This window comes from Triticum urartu, chromosome 4A, assembly GCF_056163025.1.
Source record: "Triticum urartu cultivar PI428250 chromosome 4A, HENAU_Tu73, whole genome shotgun sequence".
NCBI lineage: Eukaryota > Viridiplantae > Streptophyta > Magnoliopsida > Poales > Poaceae > Triticum > Triticum urartu.
Window position 1 is genome coordinate 573953045 of NC_141876.1, and position 20127 is coordinate 573973171.

Below are 20127 nucleotides of genomic sequence, written 5' to 3' on the forward strand. Positions count from 1 at the left end.
TGGCAAATTCACACTGTAGAGCAATGATGAATAATGGCTATCACTACATGCATATATGGCTGGTGGAAAAGCTCTACAGTTATAAGGTTTTTGCGAAAAGCCAATTTTCCCTTCTACAAAGGAATAAATTTTATTTAACTATCATGGTGGTTGTTAAACATTGAGAATGGTTGACAGCATTCTCAATCCCAATTAAGCATCATCATTAAACAAAACCCAATAAAATTAAATTTTAGAGTAACATGTTGAGATTCACATGATAATCCAAGTACTAGATACTCAAGATGTCCATAACCGGGGACACGGCTAATCATGATTAGTTTATACACTCTGCAGAGGTTTGCGCACTTTTCCCCACAAGACTCGATCGCCTCCGTTTGGTTTCTTGCACTACATGGTGTTTGAGAAGACGGATGACCGAGACATAGTCTTTCAGAAGCGCTAGCACCTTACGATGGATAGACCGTTACACCTACTTTCCCCTACATCTACTAGTCTACCCTGTAAGAGTTCGCACGACTTAATCAACTATGCTAGAGCCCATAATAGCTTGTGGCTGCACACGGAAGTTTCTAGTATGAAAAATCTCATGATCCCTTTGAGCCTGGGTGGCGGTCCATAAAAAAAATAGGCCATCTTGGTCTACCCAGTTGCCTAGACAGGCAATCCTGGAATACCCAGGTACCTCAATCCACCCAGATGTGTATTTAAGTTGCCACCTTAAGCAAACCATTAATTAACAATCTCACATCTGTCATGAATACTCTCAAAACCCAATCCACGTCTACGAGCATAGCATGGCACTATAAGCATAACATAATAGTAACTCCCAAGGTTTGAATGCAGGGCAATAGGTTCCCACCTCATCAACTACTTCCCAATACCCACATGTTATCAATCCTACTCATGCAATGTTTGAGGGTGAAACTAATGCATAAAAACTGGGTATGTAAGGGGATATGATCAAAGTGTGAACTTGCCTGCAATGTTGATGAAGATGATTCGCACTCATAACTCTTGATAGTTCTACTCGTCACACTCCGGTCAATCTATCGTAAGCAAGCAATAGTAACCACACATAAGCAATCACTCAAAAGATCAGAAAGAACGAAGAAGACGATTCGGAAAACATCAAAACCAAGCAAATAACTCTTGCAACATAAAACAATTTCTAATAGTACCAAAATTATGAGAATTTGGCCTTATCAGAAAGTTTAGGTCAAGAGCTTCGATTTGCAAAAAGAATCAACTGAAACGGAGCTACGAAACTCAAGTTACGATCAAACGAAGTTCAAATACAAATCTGGTTGAATTCAAATTTTAAAACTTTCAAAAACATGTTTGAGTTGGATTTCTGGAAAGAGGGGATCATAACGAAGATGTGAGCGTTGGTTTTGTTGGATTTGGACTAACGAGTAAAAAGTAATGATCGTTTGAAGAACAGGGGCTAATTTGTAAATAAAATCATCACAGATAGGTCCCTGGCGAAAAAAATAAACAGAAAAAGGAAAAAACTAAATAATGAACGTTCATTGCCGAACCCTAATCTATGCACATGTTCACTCCAGAGGCTTACATAACGAATGCTCTCTAAATATCCTAACTAAAATAATAAAACCGGCTAACAGAAAATCGAAGAAAACCTAAAGAGACAAATAAACCGGATCTAGGGTTTGGTGGTTTTACCGGTTCGGCCGGCTCGGCGGTTTAGGCGGAGAAAACCGCCGGCGGGGCGGCGAACAGCGGCGGCAGCTTCGGCGAGTCCGGCGACGTGGCTGCGCGGCGCGGGCGGCTCTGAAGGCGGCGGTGCAGGGCGGCAGCGGCGTCGGTGGTGCGGGCAAGGCGGCGGCGGTGAGGCGCGGCTGCGGCGTCGTGGCCGCGGCGGCAAGGTGTGGCGGCGAGATGCGGCCAACGGCGGCGCGGCGATGCGAAAAGGAGAGGGTGGGGGTCCCGAGCGGCGGCTTTATAGGAGGGGAGGCGAGGGCAGCTTGGGCGAGGGGCAATGGAGGCGGCGGCGCGGAGTCCGCGGAGGTCACGCGGCGGTGATGGGTGCTGGCGGCGGAGTCTCCGCGGGAGCTCGGGGACGGGCGCGAAGGTGGGCTGGGCCGCGGCCTGGCTGGGTTGGCTGCCGGCCCAGTCGGTGAAGGGTTTTTTTTAAGTTTTTTTCCATACAAACAAAACAGAATAAAACAAATAGAAATAAAAATATTATATAGGCATATAATATACCAAAATTTGCAGAAAAAGATTTTCTACAACATGGACATTTTTATAGTGCCAAATAAAATCCACACAAATTCAAATAAATCAAAGAGTGCTACTGGTCTAATAAAATCCAATAAAAATCATTTTAAAAATACCAAAATGATTTCAAATTTATTTATCTCCAATTTTCTGATGTGGGGAATCATGTTACCCTATTTTCCATATATTTTATTTTTGGAGAAAAATAATTTGAATAAAACTCAAATAAATCCAAATTGAAAATTAATTCCAAAAGGAGTTTGAAATTGATCCTTTGAAACTCCCAACTCATATTTCATATAATTTGAAGAAGTCATTTTATCTTCGCTCGTGAAAATCATTGAGTTGCATAAAGTTTCAGAATTGGAAATATTCTCAAATGAAATTCAAATATTTTCAACACCCTTGTCATTTAAATAAAGGGAAGAAGTCATGTCATCTTCTCTCCAGGGTTTCGTGGTGAAAAGAATTTGAATTCCCGGAGATCATAAATGCAAAATGAAAGTTTGGGAAAGTCCTTTTATTCCCTCTCATTTAACTTTCAAAAAGTTTCGAATTTCACTCAATCAATCGCCCAACAATCAAACAATCAATCAATCTATCTATTTATTATAACATTCCAAAAATTTAGAATTTTGGGATGTTACAAACCTACCACCCTTAAAAGGAATCTCATCCTCGAGATTCGGAGAGGCTAGAAAGAAATAGGTTAGGTTCGGGGTCTCTTCAAAATTTCATCAATCGTCTCCGGGGTCTGGGGTGCTACCACCCTTAGAAGCATGGTTACGGTTCCATCAAAACTCATATACTTCATCCATATTGTTAACAGTGTCGGTCTTCTCAGATCGTCAGGATAATTCCTTATCTGGGCTCTTTCGGTAGTGGCATAACCTTTGCCCCAATTCTTCCATCTTTCATCTAGGTAAGGTTCTTCCGAGACTGGGTCTTCTTAGCTGACGGGTCTGGCGCCAATACTAAACAACTATCGATATCTCATGGTGGTCAACCATTTATGGTTTCTCCTGCAAGAAATGGGTCTGGGTTGATCCTCACCGTATAACCTACGGTTGGCAAAGCTGCCTTGTACAAGGGAAAATACTTATACCATTCTAGGGTTTAAACAAGGTTTGACCATCGTCTCTCTACTATAGGTAAGTCACTCAGATTTACCATCCCATATAGCAAGGCGAATAATAAGAGTAAGTCGGTATGGTGATCAATCCATCCCGCACCCAAATCATTACCTTGTATACGGTTTTGCGAATCTCGCATTCTAACACTCGGTCATCCTCACAAGCATTGCAGAATTTCTCTTGTCGACGAACCAAGTTCGGAATAATCCATTGATTTTGCAAGCCAAACAAACATCTATCGTTCCTTCACAACTCTCAGGTTTTGCGTTACTCCTATAAAATCGTCGGTGGGTAAGGTCGTACTCTCTTCCAGGGTTTTTCCTTCAGCAAGAATGTGCTTGCTTCTTGGCAGGTCCTGGGGCATGTGGGTTATGGCCCATCTCATCACTTGTAGTCCTTGAACTTATCATCGGGCAACTGATCATTATTCCAACTTCCAACTTCCTAGTATTCTTAAATCCATCCAATTGTATTGTCTTACTTCCTTCTATTGGCACCAAACTAGGACATGATTACTCAGACTCACCATGGAATTTCCATTGATCCATATTTCCAACATAATACCTCCTTTATATCCAATAATAATTCATCTCTTCATCCTCGTGGGATATCCCACATACCGAAATAAAAACTTATACTTATGAAATCCATACTCCACTTCGTGGAACATCATTATCCTTTCCAGGGTCAAGCATCCTTACAGGGAAATATTGGCCATCTCTGCATGGCACTCTTCAACTGAGAAACATGAAACACATCATGAACTCCTGACAGTCCTTCGGGTAACTCCAACTTGTAGGCCACTTCTCTCATACGCTCCAAAACTCAGTATGTCCTATAAATCTCAGGGCTAATTTTCCCTTAACTCCAAATCGTTTAATTCCTCGCAGAGGGAACACATGAAGACATGCTCTGTCTCTGATTTCATAGTCTACCTCCTTGCGGTTTTAAGTCTGCATAACTCTTCTGCCTGGACTGAGCTACCTTCAGTCTATCTCGAATCAACTTAACATTCTCTTCTGACTCTTTGATCACATTTGGTCCAAACAAGTGACGGTCTCCACTTCATCCCACATACTCTTGGGGCATCACACATATCGAGACAAAACTCATATTCATTTTGTCCGAAATCCACTCAGTGGAGTATCCTTATCTTTTCCAGGGGTCAAGGGTTCTTACAGGGTACTACCACCCTTAAAATGCACAAATATTCCATAGACCATATTTCTCTTATCCTAAAAAATGGTCAAAATCCTTCTTCATAGAGTAACAACTCATAAAATCCCTATCAATACCAATGATGCTAACTTTATTTATTCTCTAATGATTGCAATCTCTCGCTCTTCCATTACATGTCTCAACTCAACACCTTGATACAAAAGAGTTGTTCTCACTTCTACTACTATACTTCTCACAGACTCAACTATTTATCACAAGTCTCCTTCTCTTTGGGACAATCTCTGGCAAAGTGCCCTGCTTCATTACAACGAAAACATATTACTTCTGACAAGTCTCGAGGTTTCCTTTTTGGGCAACTGTTAAGGTAGTGCCCTGACTCCTTGCACCTGTAACAGGTGATATGACTCAGGTCCTTCCTAGAATCTAATCTGCTTCTCTTCCTGGACCTTTCCATGCCAATCATGGCTTCTATTTCCTGTGGGTCATATTCTACTTCCTCTGTCGGGAATTCTACTAGATCCCCATTCAAACAATTTTGGGAGATGTGTCCTTCTTCTCCACATGAATAGCAAGACTTAGTGAAGGGTTTACTCGGGTCTTCTTTAGGTGTGTCCTCCATCTCTTCCTTCATCACGAGTTCTTCTAAAATTTCCATAAGGGCTCCTTTCATTACTTCTTTCTTCTGCTGGATGATTCGTTGTACCATGGGGTAAATGTGACACTGAGCAGGATAGTGGGTAGTCCCTTCACACAAGAAACAAGTAATCTGCCTAATTGGGCATTCTTCAACTGGGTGACTTCCTTCACAATTAGGGCATTCATCCTTGTGTTCTTTATGGGTGTGTCCTATTTCTCCACAAATCTTGCATGCACAAGGTTTCTTCATACCCTTTCCATAAGGCTTCAACTTCTGAGACACAAACCGAGACTTTGGCAAAGTCAACTTAAATTCTTTCCAAGTGGTTACTCCTTGCCATCCATTGATGGTTTGGTACATTCTCCACCAAGTAGCAGCACCTCTTTCAAAGCACTGAAGAGCATGCTGGGTCATATCCTTTCCGACTACAGGGTTATTCTTCATGTGATCCTCCATGTTCTGAATCCATTGGTCCGTCTCCAACTGACTCATCGGTCCAGAAAATACAAGCTCATCTTCATTCATCCTCTATTGGGTCCATGGGTTTGGGGTGAGATAAGAGATATAGAGAGGGATGCACACAATACAAACAAAAAGTTTTGAAAAGGCAGATTTTATTTGTGGCTGTTGGGAAAAAACATCAAACAAATGACAGCTCACAAACATCACATCTAACGTAAGTGTATAACAGGGGTTTGGTCTTCTAAAGGTCAATAAATCTTCAAAGTCATCAAACCCATCAAGTCTTGTTCATGCCTCCAATGGCTTCTTCCAATCATGCTTGTCCTTCAGTTCTTTTGCCAGATCATCTCTATTGACGTGAAGTCTCTCGTGACCTCCTTTAATTATTTTTGGAGTTGCGTTCCAAACTTCCGGGTTTCAACATCCTTGGCATGAACCATGGTCCTACTATCCTTCAGTTCCTGGCGAATCTTTGATGTATCACAGTTTTTCTCCTCTAGCTTGGCTACTTTTAGCTTCTGGGTCCTGAGTTCTTCACGAAACGCTTCCTCATCAAATACTGCTTCCTGCAGATCCATCTTAACTTCTTGATGTAACACTCCAGATCCTGGCGATACACCAGCTAAAGTTAAAACTTCGTCTTGCTGATAGGTGTTTTATCAGCCTTGTACCATCCAATCCTTCCATGCATATGCATGCTTTAACTCAGCACGGTGACAATAGCATAAGCGGGCGATAACCTCATGGATAGCCGTGTTTCTGCTCTTGTCATTTCCATGAGCTATCTCTCCATAGTTGATATCTCCTACCTTAGGGTGTTCCTTGATAGAACTTTGAGTTTTTAACTCTCCATGCTCCGGTCTTTCTCCGATACACCTTGATCTCAGGTATTGACAATTTCCATGGTCTGCCAAGTTCCATAAGGGTAGCCTTCCTAGGTCATAAAAATCTGGGAATTCTTCAGAGCCTTCAAAATCTCCTAGTCTTCGTTCTTCAACCGTTGTAGTTTCCATTATTCAGATGCACGAAAAATACTCTTCATTCCGAAGTGGTCTTAGTTGTCCGATATCTTGTACTTCTTGGAGTGGTCTCATCAGTCGAATCTTCGTGTGGTCAAAAGGGAAAAGGGGTATGGTCTCACTAAAGGGAATTTTTGATAAGCTCAGAAGAGAAGAGATGTAAAAGATCTTTTGAAAGGGAAAGTTGTAGAGAAAAATCTTTCTATGGGCTTGCCAGTTTCTAGGGTCACGTCCTATAGTCAACATGTGCTCTGATACCATCTTGTAGCGACCTGACCCGAATGGATCAAGTCTCTGTGCTTAAGTGTCATCCCTGGATCGGTATGCTGACACACACAGTACTCGAGGATTTCATTCTTTCCCAAGATTGTGCAACGTGTTCATGCTCAAGTTGCTTAAAATTCATGATTTGTGTTCTAAGGGAAATAATTTTCATGGGCAGAAAATACTTAGTAATAAAAGCATCTTTGCACTTAACCCAAGAATCGATACTATTGTGAGGCAAAGAAGAAAACCAAAATTTTGCACGATCTCGCAAAGGAAACGAGAATAATTTCAACTTCACAATATCATTGTCCACATCTTTTTTCTTTTGCATATAGCATAATTCCATGAATGTGTTAAGATGGGACGCGTCATCCTCATTAGGAGTACTGGAAAATTGATCTTTCATAAAAAGATTCAACAAAGAGGCATTAATATCACAAGATTCCGCACTAGTGGCGGGGGGAGCAATCAGGGTGCTAATAAAATCATTATTATTAGTGTTGGAGAAATCGCAGAACTTGGTATTTTCTTGAGACATCACAACTATGCAAACAAGATTGCACAAAAATAGATCTGACGAAAAAACCGCGAAACAAAAAGAGGGCGAATGAAACGGTAATTTTTTGTGAAGTGGGGGAGATGAAAACGAGAGGCAAATTGCAAATAATGTAAATTACAAGGAGATGAGATTTTTGATTAGGAACCTGATAGATGTTGATGATGTCTCCCCGGAAACGGTGCCAGAAACTCCTTTTGATGCTGCTAGAACTACGTCGGTATTTCCCCAAAGAGGAAGGGATGATGCAACATATCTACGGTAGGTATTTCCCTCAGTGATGAGACCAAGGTTATCAAACCAGTAGGAGAACCACACAACACTATGAAAACGGTACCTGCACACAAAGAACAAATACTTGCAACCCGATGTGTAAGAGGGGTTGTCAATCCCTCCCAGGTAAGAAGATAGATAAATTTGTAGTAGATTAGATAAATAGATCTCGCGGGAACGCTAGATAAAATAAATAATAAAAAATTGCAGCAAGGTATTTTTGGGGTTTTGGATTAATAGATCTGAAATTAAAAGATGAAAATAAAAGAAAAGGCAAATAGGAATGCAGATCTAAAAATATATGATGAGAAAATAGACCCGGGATGTAGATTTTACTAGTGGCTTCTATCGAGAAAAATAGCATACAGTGGGTAAACAAATTAATATTGGGCAACTGATAGAACTTCAAATAAGTATGATGATATCCAGGCAATGATCATTATATAGGCATCACGTCCAAGATTAGTAGACCGACTCCTGCCTGCATCTACTACTATTACTGCACACACCGACCGCTATCCAGCATGCATCTAGTGTATTAAGTCCATGGATAAACGGATAATGCAATAATAACGATGACATGATGTAGACAACATATATTCATGTAGGAATAGACCCCATCTTTTATATCCTTAATAGCAATGATACATACGTGTCATTTTCCCTTCTGTCACTGGGATTGAGCACCGTAAGATCGAACCCATCACAAAGCACCTTTTCCCATGGCAAGAAAAATTGATCTAGTCGGCCTAACTAAACCAAAGATTCAAAGAAGAAATACGAGGCTATAAGTAATCATGCATATAGGAGATCAAAACTCAAATAACTTTCATGGATAAAATAGATATGATCATAAACTCAAAGTTCATCGGATCCCAACAAACAAACCGCAAAAAAGAGTTACATCAAATAGATCTCCAAGAGACCATTGTATTGATAATCAAAAGAGAGACAGAGCAAGCCATCTAGCTACTAGCTACGGACCCGTAGGTCTACAATGAACTACCCACACATCATTAAAGAGGCACCAATGAGGATGATTAACCCCTCCATGATGGTATCTAGATTGGATCTGTGGTTTCAGGAACCTGCCGCGACTGAAGTTGTGTTTCGTCCACTCCCCTAGGGTTTTTGGAATATTGGGGTATTTTTAGAGCAAAGAGGCAGTGCGGGAGGCCACGGAGGTGGACACAACCCACTAGGGCGCGCCTGGGCCCCCAAGCGCGTCTAGGTGGGTTGTGCCCCCCTTGGGGCACCCCTTCGGTACTTCTTTGGCCCATCCTGTGTCTTTTGGCCCAGAAAAATTCTCCAAAAAGTTTCGCTGCATTTAGACTCCGTTTTGTACTGATTTTATGTGAAGTAAAAAACAAGCAAAAAACAGCAATTGACACTAGGCATTATGTCAATAGGTTAGTCCCCAAAAATTATATTTAGTTTTTATAAAATGATTGTAAAACATTCTAGAATGATAATACAACAGCATGGGACAATCAAAAATTATAGATACGTTGGAGACGTATCAATACCTCTACATCATGTCATCTGACTTAAGGCGTTACTCCATTCTTATGAACTTAATACTCTAGATGCATGCTGGATAGCGGTCGATGTGTGGAGTAATAGTAGTAGATCCAGAATCGTTTCGCTCTACTTGACACGGACGCGATGCCTATATGCAAAATCATTGCCTTGGATATCGTCATAACTTTGCACTTTTCTATCAATTGCTCGACAGTAATTTGTTCACCCACCGTATTATTTGCCTTCAAGAGAGAAGCCTCTAGTGAAACCTATGGCCTGCGGGTCTATTTTCCATCATATATTTTCATATCTATAAATCAAAAATACCAAAAATATCTTGCTGCAATTTATTTACTTTTATTTTGTTTTACGTTTTAGTAATTATTATATCTATCTCTATCAGATCTCACCTTTGCAAGTAACCGTGAATGGATTGACAACCCCTTTATCGCATTGGGTGCAAGTGTTTGATTATTTGTGTAGGTGCATATATTGGGAACTTGTGTGTTTCTCCTACTGGATTGAAACCTTGGTTCTTAACTGAGGGAAATACTTATCTCTACTTTGCTGCATCACCCTTTTCTCTTCAAGGGAAAAACCAATGCAAGCTCAAGAAGTAGCAGGAAGAATTTCTGGCGCCGTTGTCGGGGAGATCTACATCAAGCCTACCAAGTACATGTCATAAACTCTCATCTCTTGCATTACATTATTTGCCACTTGCCTCTCGTTTTCCTCTCCCCCACTTCTAAAATGTTTTCAGAAAAACAAAAAAATACTTGCCTTCTTTTCGTTTTCCTTTTTCTTGTCGAATCTCTTGTTTTCTTGTGTGGCCATGTGCCTTCTATTTTGCTTGCATCTTCGCTTGCTAAAAACATATTGATATGGATCCACTTAAAGTTTTCTACTTGGACCATCTTCGATCTATTTGTGCTTGTGCTGAAACCCCAACTAGTCTGGTTGAGGGGAAATCATTAGATGAGCATGCTCATTTTGTGCATCACTTTTTGTCTGAAAAGGGAGACTCTTATGGAATCAAGTAAATTGTTTACTATGTTATGCTTGGAATCTTTGTGAACTTTGTGATTTTACTTGTTGCTCTAAGAACCCTAAAAAACACCTTCCCTACCTAGGTGAGTTTAATGATAATGAAATCTTATCTTCTTATGAAAAGGGTGTTTATATTTACTATGATATCAAGCAAATTGAAGAATTTGTTGCTTTTAAGGGTGCTTATGAAGTTGCTTCTTTGATTGAAAAGTATGATATTATTCTCTACAAATCTGAAAATTTTGACATACTTAGATATTGCGATGAAAACTATGCTCATAATGCCTATGTTAAGGAATTTATTGAGAGAATGTCTGTTGCTTTGGAAGAAAATAATAATATGCATGAATCTATAGATAGTTATGATTCCATTGATTTGATTGAAATATCCCTTGATGAACGTGATGCTTGCTATTCTTGTGGCCATGATGCCAATATTTATGGAGATGAATTTGCTGTAGTTCCTTATGTTAAACATGAGATTATTGTTATTGCACCATACTTGATAGTTCCTTGAATCAAAAGCATGATTGCAATGATGTTATTATAAATTTATTGATGTCAATTGTGCTAATGATATGCAAAATCCCAAGTTTGGGGATGCTAGTTTTGCTATGTCCTATACTTATTGCAATGATCATGATTGGGGTGATAATGCTTCTTATGATCTTGAGAATTTTTTTAAGCCTCATGATGAATATGTTTGCTATAATAATAAAAGTGGGTTTGGAGAGGTCATGACTTTATTTGATGATAATCCCACTATTTTGGAAGAATGTCAACTTTGCACGCATGTGGATCATGTTGAGAATATTTTATGTGATAGTTATATTGTTAAATTTGATTATGATTCTACATGTAATTATTATGACAAAGTAAAATATGGTTGTAGAAATTTCCATGCTACTAAATTACCTCTCGTTATGTTGAGATTTCTATTGTTCCTTTCTTGTTCCTTGCATATGCTAGTTTTTGCATGCCTTGATAATTTGTTTGCTTATAAGAAGCCTATGCATAGGAAGTATGTTAGACTTAGATGTGTTTTTTACATGCTACATGATGCTCTCTTCGTGTTTCAATTGCTATATTTCATGTGAGCATCATTAAAATTATCAATGCCTAGCTACGGGCGTTAAACAATAGCGCTTGTTGGGAGGCAACCCAGTTTTATTTTATTCTTGCTTTTTTGTTTCTGTTTTTGAATAAATCAATCATATAGCATCTGGTTAGATGTGTTTTGGTGTTTTAATTAGTGTTTGTGTCAAGTAAGACCTTTGGGATGACTTATGATGATAGTTGATTTGATCTTGCTGAAAAACAGAAACTTTTGCGCCCTGTAAAATAATTATCATTTTTTTACAGAAGTGTGATAAAATACTGACTCTTTTTCACAAGATTGATATACAAATGTCCTCTATTGTCAAAATTTTACATAATTTTTGGAGTTACATAAGTATTCGAAGTTTCTAGATTGCTACAGATTGTTCTGTTTTTGATAGATTCTGTTTTCTATGTGTTGTTTGCTTATTTTAATGAATCTATGGGTAGTATCGGGAGGGGGGGGGAGGGGGTATGAACCATGAAAAAGTTGGAATACAGTAGATATCTTTCCCTAATAATAAAGCACGGATTGACTTTGTCGGGTTCACCGTCACAATACGCTTCTTTCCATGAATTTACGCTTTCATTTTGAATTTAAAACATATACACGAGGTGTTACAAAATTTCTTCGGCAGCATCTCTGCCGTGCGTACAAAGTTCTCCTCGGTCATCTCGCTGGGCCTCAGTGCATGTTAACATGGGCCAACAATGTCAACTTGGGCATGATGGAAAAGAGACGGCACACATCTCTTGCTCGCTCCTTCCCTCAACTCCGCACGGACACCAGCCGCCGGGCTCGCCCAAAAGAAAAGGCTATCTCTTGCCTCTCCATCTTCTCCCCTACTTCCTCCCTATTGTCATCCGTCAAGTACTTTGACATGAACTCTGCTCGAGCACGCGACCATGGGGCCTCTGACACAGACTCCTTTACTCGTTCTGCAAGCTGAAGCTACATACAAAAAGGCATTGAGTCCCAAGTTCCGTCCGTTCAATCTCGTCCACATTGCCGCACGAAAGCGTTCAATCTCACCGACTTCGCCGGAACACCGCTACACCCAAGATAGCAACAGGCCTCCTCTGTCCCGCTCGCTCAATGTCGTGGAAATTCATGATCGGCGTGAACCCATAGCCGCAGCCTCTGGAATTCCTTGAAAACGATTACTGCCAACGACTGGGACATAGCAGCCCTGGCAAGGAGCATCAGTCACTGCCGCAAACTCCTGAATCTCTAACCTATATATTGATGGGGCTGAGATAACGGAGCCTGAACTGGCGGCCATGGGTGACGAGCAGGATGGGACAGTAGTGCTTCGGGACGGGCTGTGGTGAGCTTTGCAGTCCACGAGAACTCACGGGTGCGCTCCCCACTGGCGCACTCCGAAGCATTACGCAGCTTACCACGCTCGGCTACATGATAACACCACCCGTGGCACATTCCAGGGCTTGCCGAGCTGACCGGAGCGACCCTGTGCCATCGACCCTCGAGTAACTGGGCGATTTGTGCAACCTGCGTGTGTTGGGCGGTTTGATCTCCAGGACAACCTTTGCCGGCGTTCGTGAAAGCTAGATGATTGTATTTAAATTGTCGTACAGCTTCCTCCAGGATGAGGTCCTGGATACACTCACGCTCCATCCATTCTTCGGCCACACCTCAAAGTTCCATCGATTCCAGGATGAGGTCGTGAATGCTTCGTTTCAGTTGGCCTTGCCGACCGCGACCAATGATCCTGCCCTAGCCACCGGCAGCCGCGACGATCTGATCGCCATGTCGACCTTCGACGAGATGGGCGAACAAGTTGGGCAAATGTCAACGCACTTCCAGGATAGCGGCATGGAGCGTTGTTTCCCTCGGGTCGCCCCTCTCGGGCGGCTCAAGGGCGACAACCCTAACCCCCGGTGCCTCCCCCCTTCCTCTCCTCCCTCCACGCCGCCGCCAGAGGCATCCGCCGGGCAAGCCCGGGGCATGGACAAGGAAGGTGGCGGCGGGGCCTCTGCTGCTCCGTATCTCCAGCGAGGGGCGTCAGGATCCGGGGCGGCGGCCTCGTTCGGTAAGGCGTCACCGTCTCCTCGGCTGGTGGTGGCGCGGGTGTGGTCTGGTGGGCTTGGCTGCGCAGGCAGCGAGCTTTCCGGCGGACGAGATCCACGGCGCCGGCGGTGGGGCTTCTGGCCTCTTGCGGCTCCAGATCTGGCCGCCCCTTTCCCCTTCTACTGCCTTGCATGCTCCACCGCTTCAGATCTGGACTGGGTCGACAGGGTTCTCCGGCGCCTGGAGCTGGATGCGGTGTTGGTGGTGTGGAGCCTTGACCGGAAGAAATCCATGGCGGCGACGTCCATGGACGTCGTTCCCCTTCTTGGAGGCGCCATTCAGGTCTTTTGCTCCACCCTCCCTTTTCCCTAACCTCCCGGGTGAAAACCCGAACTTTGTTGGGCAGTGACGGTGCTCTTGGCGCCGTTTGCTTTGTGAAGTCGTCGCCTTGGATGCTTTTTGGACTGTGGGCTCTGCGACGTGGTGGTTGTCGGGCGGCGGCGACAGCGTGGCCCCAGTGGCGGTGGCAGCAGCTTCTCCTTCCGCCCTGGACTCCCCGTTGTTGTCTGACCGGCAGCTCAGCAACCCATATGTCGACGGTTCGGCGCCTTTCGAGCCAGGCAAGGAGGCAGGGGCCTGCTTCGACAGTGAGAATGGATGGAGATGTTGTTCCAGGGCCTTGGTTGTTTGGTGCCGACCTATCCTATCCTCGACAGCGGGCGCTTCCTGGAGCCCCATTTCTTCTTCCCTGGCGATCCTTGTGTGTACGAGGGCCTCTGCGTGCTTCAGCTTGTGCTTTTCTTGTGCTATCTTTCTAGCTGTGGTGAGTGAGGTATTGAGAGCTGCCTACCAGCATCCTTGTATCTTGCCATGTTCTTGTGTTTTGTTTGTTCGAGTTTGTATTTCTATGGTTGTAATCCTCGCCGGTTGATGGCTTTGTTAATTCAAAGTCGGGCTTCTCTGGAGCCTTCGTTCTAAAAAAATGATCACCCTTGTCAACGGGACAGCGGTTTCTTCACAATGATCCTGCATCTTGCTGCTTCATACCAAGATAACCGAGATGACTGTAAGTGTGGTTGTGCCAAGCCGACAGGAGCGTCGGGCGTCATGTATCTAATGAATATGAATATATGATAGGGCCCATCTTTTATATTGAATGTGCACATTCGGTTATATTCCTACTAAAAGTTAGTGCCTGTAATAAAGGAGCCATAGCTAGCTGCCTGGTGATTGTTTGCTCCAGCCCATGCACGTATGCATGCTCATGTAGATGTATTTATAGACAAAAACTGTGATCAATACAACAGTGTGTTGAATCTCTCTCACACACACACGCACGTGCGCGTGCATGCACAGTTCACAGTTTACCCAAAAAAGAGAATATCGTTTGTTTTATATAGTGAACAATGCCTGCACTATTCACAGTTTCCAATTCCAGTGATTTGTTTTTTACTGTGTAGCCCGCATTTCAATGTATTTCATCATGAATATTTTCAAGCATGGTGTATACATCCGCATGATACTGTGTTTTTTCTTCAAGTTTTTTTAAGCATTCAAACATTAATTCTGAATTTATAAAATAAAAAACCTTCGTATCCTCGAGCTCCAAGACGAATTTTTGTTAGCCTAAGATAGTGCATTAAAAACTTTTCCCGTAGCAACGCACGGGCCTTTTTGGCTAGCCTTTCCCTAATAATAAAGCACGGATTGACTCCATAGGTTCACCGTCACAATATGTTTCTTCCCGTGAATTTATGTTTTCAGTTTTTTTCAACACGTCCATATTTTTTTGCAAAATCCAAGGTGGTACTAATCGTTCCCTAATGCGCTTTTGTCCTCCGCTCCTGTCCGTTTAGCGCTTTAGGCTCATGTAGAGGAAAAAGGCTCTACATTGAGCACGTATAGGTTTTGTATTGGGCGCGTAAATTCATGGGAAGAAGCGTATTGTGACGGTGAACCCGACAAAGTCAATCCGTGCTTTATTATTATAGGAAAAGATTATGAAAGATTGTGTCATGCATTGGTGTCATCGGTATTATGGGTGGATAATCGAATGGGCACCGCAGATCTGCATCATGTCTAATCCCCACAAGTTTATCCTTCTTCATATGCTTCCTCTACTCTCACCCGATGGAGACGAAGGTCTTAGCGGAGTGGGGTGCATGGCGATTACAGCGAATGGCTCTGCTCGACCTGGTGCATGTGTAACGTGTGGCCTGGCCGAAGTGACGGGCGAAGCGGTCGGTTGTGGCATGCTTAACCGCAGGTTTTTTCTTTCCCGTTGCAACACACGGGCATATAGACCAGACCGTACACGACTAAAATGTCGTGTCAAATAGAACACTAAAATTGCTTGCAGATAGGTAGTTGGGTGCATGCAGAACTGTCAAGGCCGAAGTTAGTGCTATTCTGGTTGTACTGAAGGAATTGTTTAACATATTTCGAGGCTCCCTGGTGGTGGAGATCGACTGTGCAGTGGGGAAAGGAGCTACAGGCTGATTCTATAAGCAGACCATTGTCCTACCCAATTATAGTTGATACTAAATCTGCGTTGAGAATTTTTAGGCATATCACATCATGACAGTTAGAAGGACAAACAATGGCCTGGCTCATGAACTAGCCAATGTTGCCAAAGCTCATGGAGACCTTGTGGTTGCGGATGGTGTCGAGACCAACTAGATCTGCTCCGGAAGGAACACGATGCAACTTTGATTTTGGTCTAAGTCTTGATGTTATCCTCAAAAAAGATATTGCTTGTGGATAGGTTATACATGAACATGCATGTTGTAGGTCTGTTAGTTTTAATTTTGGAATACTGAGATCTGTTCAGATGCTTTCCTTACTATTATGGCTAAAAAATCCAGCAGATAGTGACTGAAGTTTGTTGGTTACTCAACTTGGTGCTGCTTTATTGGCACTAAATCAAGATGAGGGTGGCCATGATAGCTGGTGTTGACTATTGAGTATAGGTATATGAACTGAATTTTCCATTGTGCCCAAACCAACACATTGGATTCTTTCTATATGTTGCTACCATTTTTCAAAGTAAGAACAGGATGATGCAAATGAATCTCATTATGTAGACATAGGTAATCTTAGTTTTTTACTATGTAAACTATGATAGGAGTAGGCCTAGATAAATATGTATCCATTTTTTCTTTCTATTGATCTATGACAAAGGGGATCTGCTGGACTGAGTGGCCGTTCTATTGAAACAAAGGGATGGAACTTGCAATATTTGAATCAATAGAGGTTATCTTTGATATGGATTTTATTATTAGATACTTGCAGTTGCAGGTGTGTTTCACTTCCTTAGATCATGTCTGATTCTTAAAATTTTAGATGTTTCATATATAACCAGTAATTATATTTATGCAACTGGAAGTCCCTGTACATACTTTTTTATCTACTCTAAAACATATTTCGGTTTATAAGCATCATACATGTTAGTCTATAAGTAAGATTATGAGTTGATCCAGTGCCAAAAACAAATCAGTTCAAGATATTTGTTCTAGCAGTTTTAGGCAACAATTCACGTGTGTATAAAGTTTTGGTTGAGAAATTGCTGGGACATCTATTGTTGTTTGTATAGTCTTACATTGTAAAATAATTTGTGATAGCAAACATGTTAACCAGGGAACAAGTTTTGTTTATACATAATTTCAGAGGTACTATTAGTTTTTAGCTTTCTTGAACTAAATAATGGATAAAGTTTTTTGACCAATTATTCGTGAGCTACAGAGGAGAAAAATATGATTCACGATATATTGTAATTAAGAAAGAAGAGTGATTTAATGGTAAAACAATTACATGATAAGTATTCCACCACCACAATATCTAAGCCTGATTCTCGCACCTTACATTCCCCTGTTGTAACGCACGAGCATTTTTGCTAGTTGAACCAATATAAATAAATAATGAGTTCACAACAATACCAAAAGTGGTGATTTATTTTCTTATACTAACGGATCTCATGAATTTTCTGTTGAGTTTTGTGTTGTGAAGTTTTCAAGTTTTGGGTAAAAATTTGAAGGACTATGGAATAAGGAGTGGAAAGAGCCTAAGCTTGGGGATTCCCAAGGAACCCCAAGGTAATATTCAAGGACAACCAAGCATCTAAGCTTGGGGATGCCGCAGATGGCATCCCCTCTTTCGTCTTCGTCTATCGTTAAATTTACTTAAGGCTATATTTTTATTCACCACATGATATGTGTTTTGCTTGGAGTGTCTTGTACGATATGAGTTTTACTTTTTAGTTTGCCACAATCATCCTTGCTGTACACACCTTTTTGAGATGGACACACATGAATCGTGATTTACTAGAATACTTTATGTGCTTCACTTATATCTTTTGAGCTAGGCAATTTTGCTCTAGTGCTTCACTTATATCTTTTTAGAGCATGACGGTAGTTTTATTTTATAGAAAATTTTGAACTCTCATGCTTCACTTATATTATTTTGAGAGTCTATCTAAATAGCATGGTAATTTGCTTTGGTTATGAATTTTTTCCTAATATGATGGGCATCCAAGAGGGATATAATAAAAACTTCCATATAAAGTGCATTGAATACTATGAGAAGTTTAATTCCTTATGATTGTTTTGAGATATAAATATGGTGATATTAGAGTCATGCTAGTGACTAACTATGGATTGGTAGAAATACTTGTGTTAAAAGTTTGTGATTCCCGTAGCATGCACGTATGGTGAACTGTTATGTGATGAAGTCAGAGCATGATTTATTTATTGATTGTCTTCCTTCTAAGTGGTGGCCGGGGACGAGCGATGGTCTTTTCCTACCAATCTATATCCCTAGGAGCATGCGTCTATTACTTTGTTTCGATAACTAATAAATTTTTGCAATAAGTATGTGAGTTCTTTATGACTAATGTTGAGTCCATGGATTATACGCACTCTCACCCTTCCATCATTGCTAGCCTCTCTAAGTACCGTGCAACTTTTGCCGGTGCATTGAACCCACCATTTACCCTTCCTAAAAACAACCACCATACCTACCTATTATGGCATTCCCATAGCCATTCTGAGATATTTTTCCATGCAACTTCCACTGTTCCGTTTATTATGACACACACCATCTTTGTCATATTGCTTTGCATGACTCTAAGATAGCTAACATGATGTTTTCATGGCTTATCTGTTTTTTTGATGTCATTTGCTATGCTAGATCATTGCACATCCCTGTACACCGTCGAATACATTCATATAGAGTCATGTTTTGTTCTAAGTATCGAGTTGTAATTCTTGAGTTGTAAGTAAATAAAAGTGTGATGATCATCATTATTAGAGCATTATACCATGTGAGGAAAGGATGAATGAAGCTATGATTCCCTCACAAGTTGGGATGAGTATCCGGACTTTACAAAAAATAAAAGAGGCCAAAGAAGCCCACCAAAAAATGAGAGAAAAGATAGAAGGGGCAATGGTACTATCCGTTTTCCACACTTGTGCTTCAAAGTAGCACCATGATCTTCATGATAGAGAGTCTCCTATGTTGTCACTTTCATATACTAGTGGGAATTTTTCATTATAGAACTTGGCTTGTATATCCCAATGATGGGCTTCCTCAAATTTCCCTAGGTCTTCGTGAGCAAGCGAGTTGGATGCGCACCCACTTAGTTTCTTTTTGAGCTTTCATAAACTTATAGCTCTAGTGCATCAGTTGTATGGCAATCCCTACTCACTGACATTGATATCTATTGATGGTCATCTCCACAGCTCATTGATATGCCTAGTTGATGTGAGACTATCTCCTTATTTTTGTCTTCTCCACAATCACCATATTCTATTCCACCCATAGTGCTATATCCATGACTCACGCTCATGTAGTGCGTGAAAGTTGAAAAAGTTTGAGAACATAAAAAGTATGAAACAATTGCTTGGCTTGTCAATGGGGTTGTGCATGATTTAATACTTTGTGTGATGAAGATGGAGCATAGCTAGACTATATGATTTTGTAGGGATAACTTTCTTTGGTCATGTTATTTTGAGAAGACACAATTATTTTATTAGTATGCTTGAAGTATTATTGTTTTTATGTCAATATTAAACATTTGTTTTGAATTTTATGGATCTGAATATTCATGCCACAATAAAGAAAATTACATGGATAAATATGTTAGGTACATTCCACATTAAAAATTCAGTTTTTATCATTTACCTACTCGAGGACGAGCGGGAATTAAGCTTGGGGATGCTTGATACGTCTCCTACGTCTCTATAATTGTTCCATGCTATTATATTATCTATGTTGGATGTTTTATATGCATTAATATGTTATTTCTATTATTTTTTGGATTAACTTATTAACCTAGAGCCGAGTGCTAGTTTCTGTTTTCCTTGTTTTGAGTTTTACAAAAAAGGAATATCAAACGGAGTCCAAATGGAATAAAACTTTCGCGATGATTTTTGTTGGACTAGAAGACACATGTAGGACTTGGAGATGAAGTCATGGGAGTCCCGAGGGGGGCACAAGCCTCTAGGGCACGCCCTAGTGGGAGGGGCGCGCCCCTTGGCTTGTGGGCCCCTCGGAGGTCCTCTAACCCTAATTCTTGGCCTATAAATTCCCAAATATTCCCAAACGACCAGAAGCGTCCACTAAAAATACTTTTCCGCCACCGTAAACTTATGTACCCGTGAGATCCC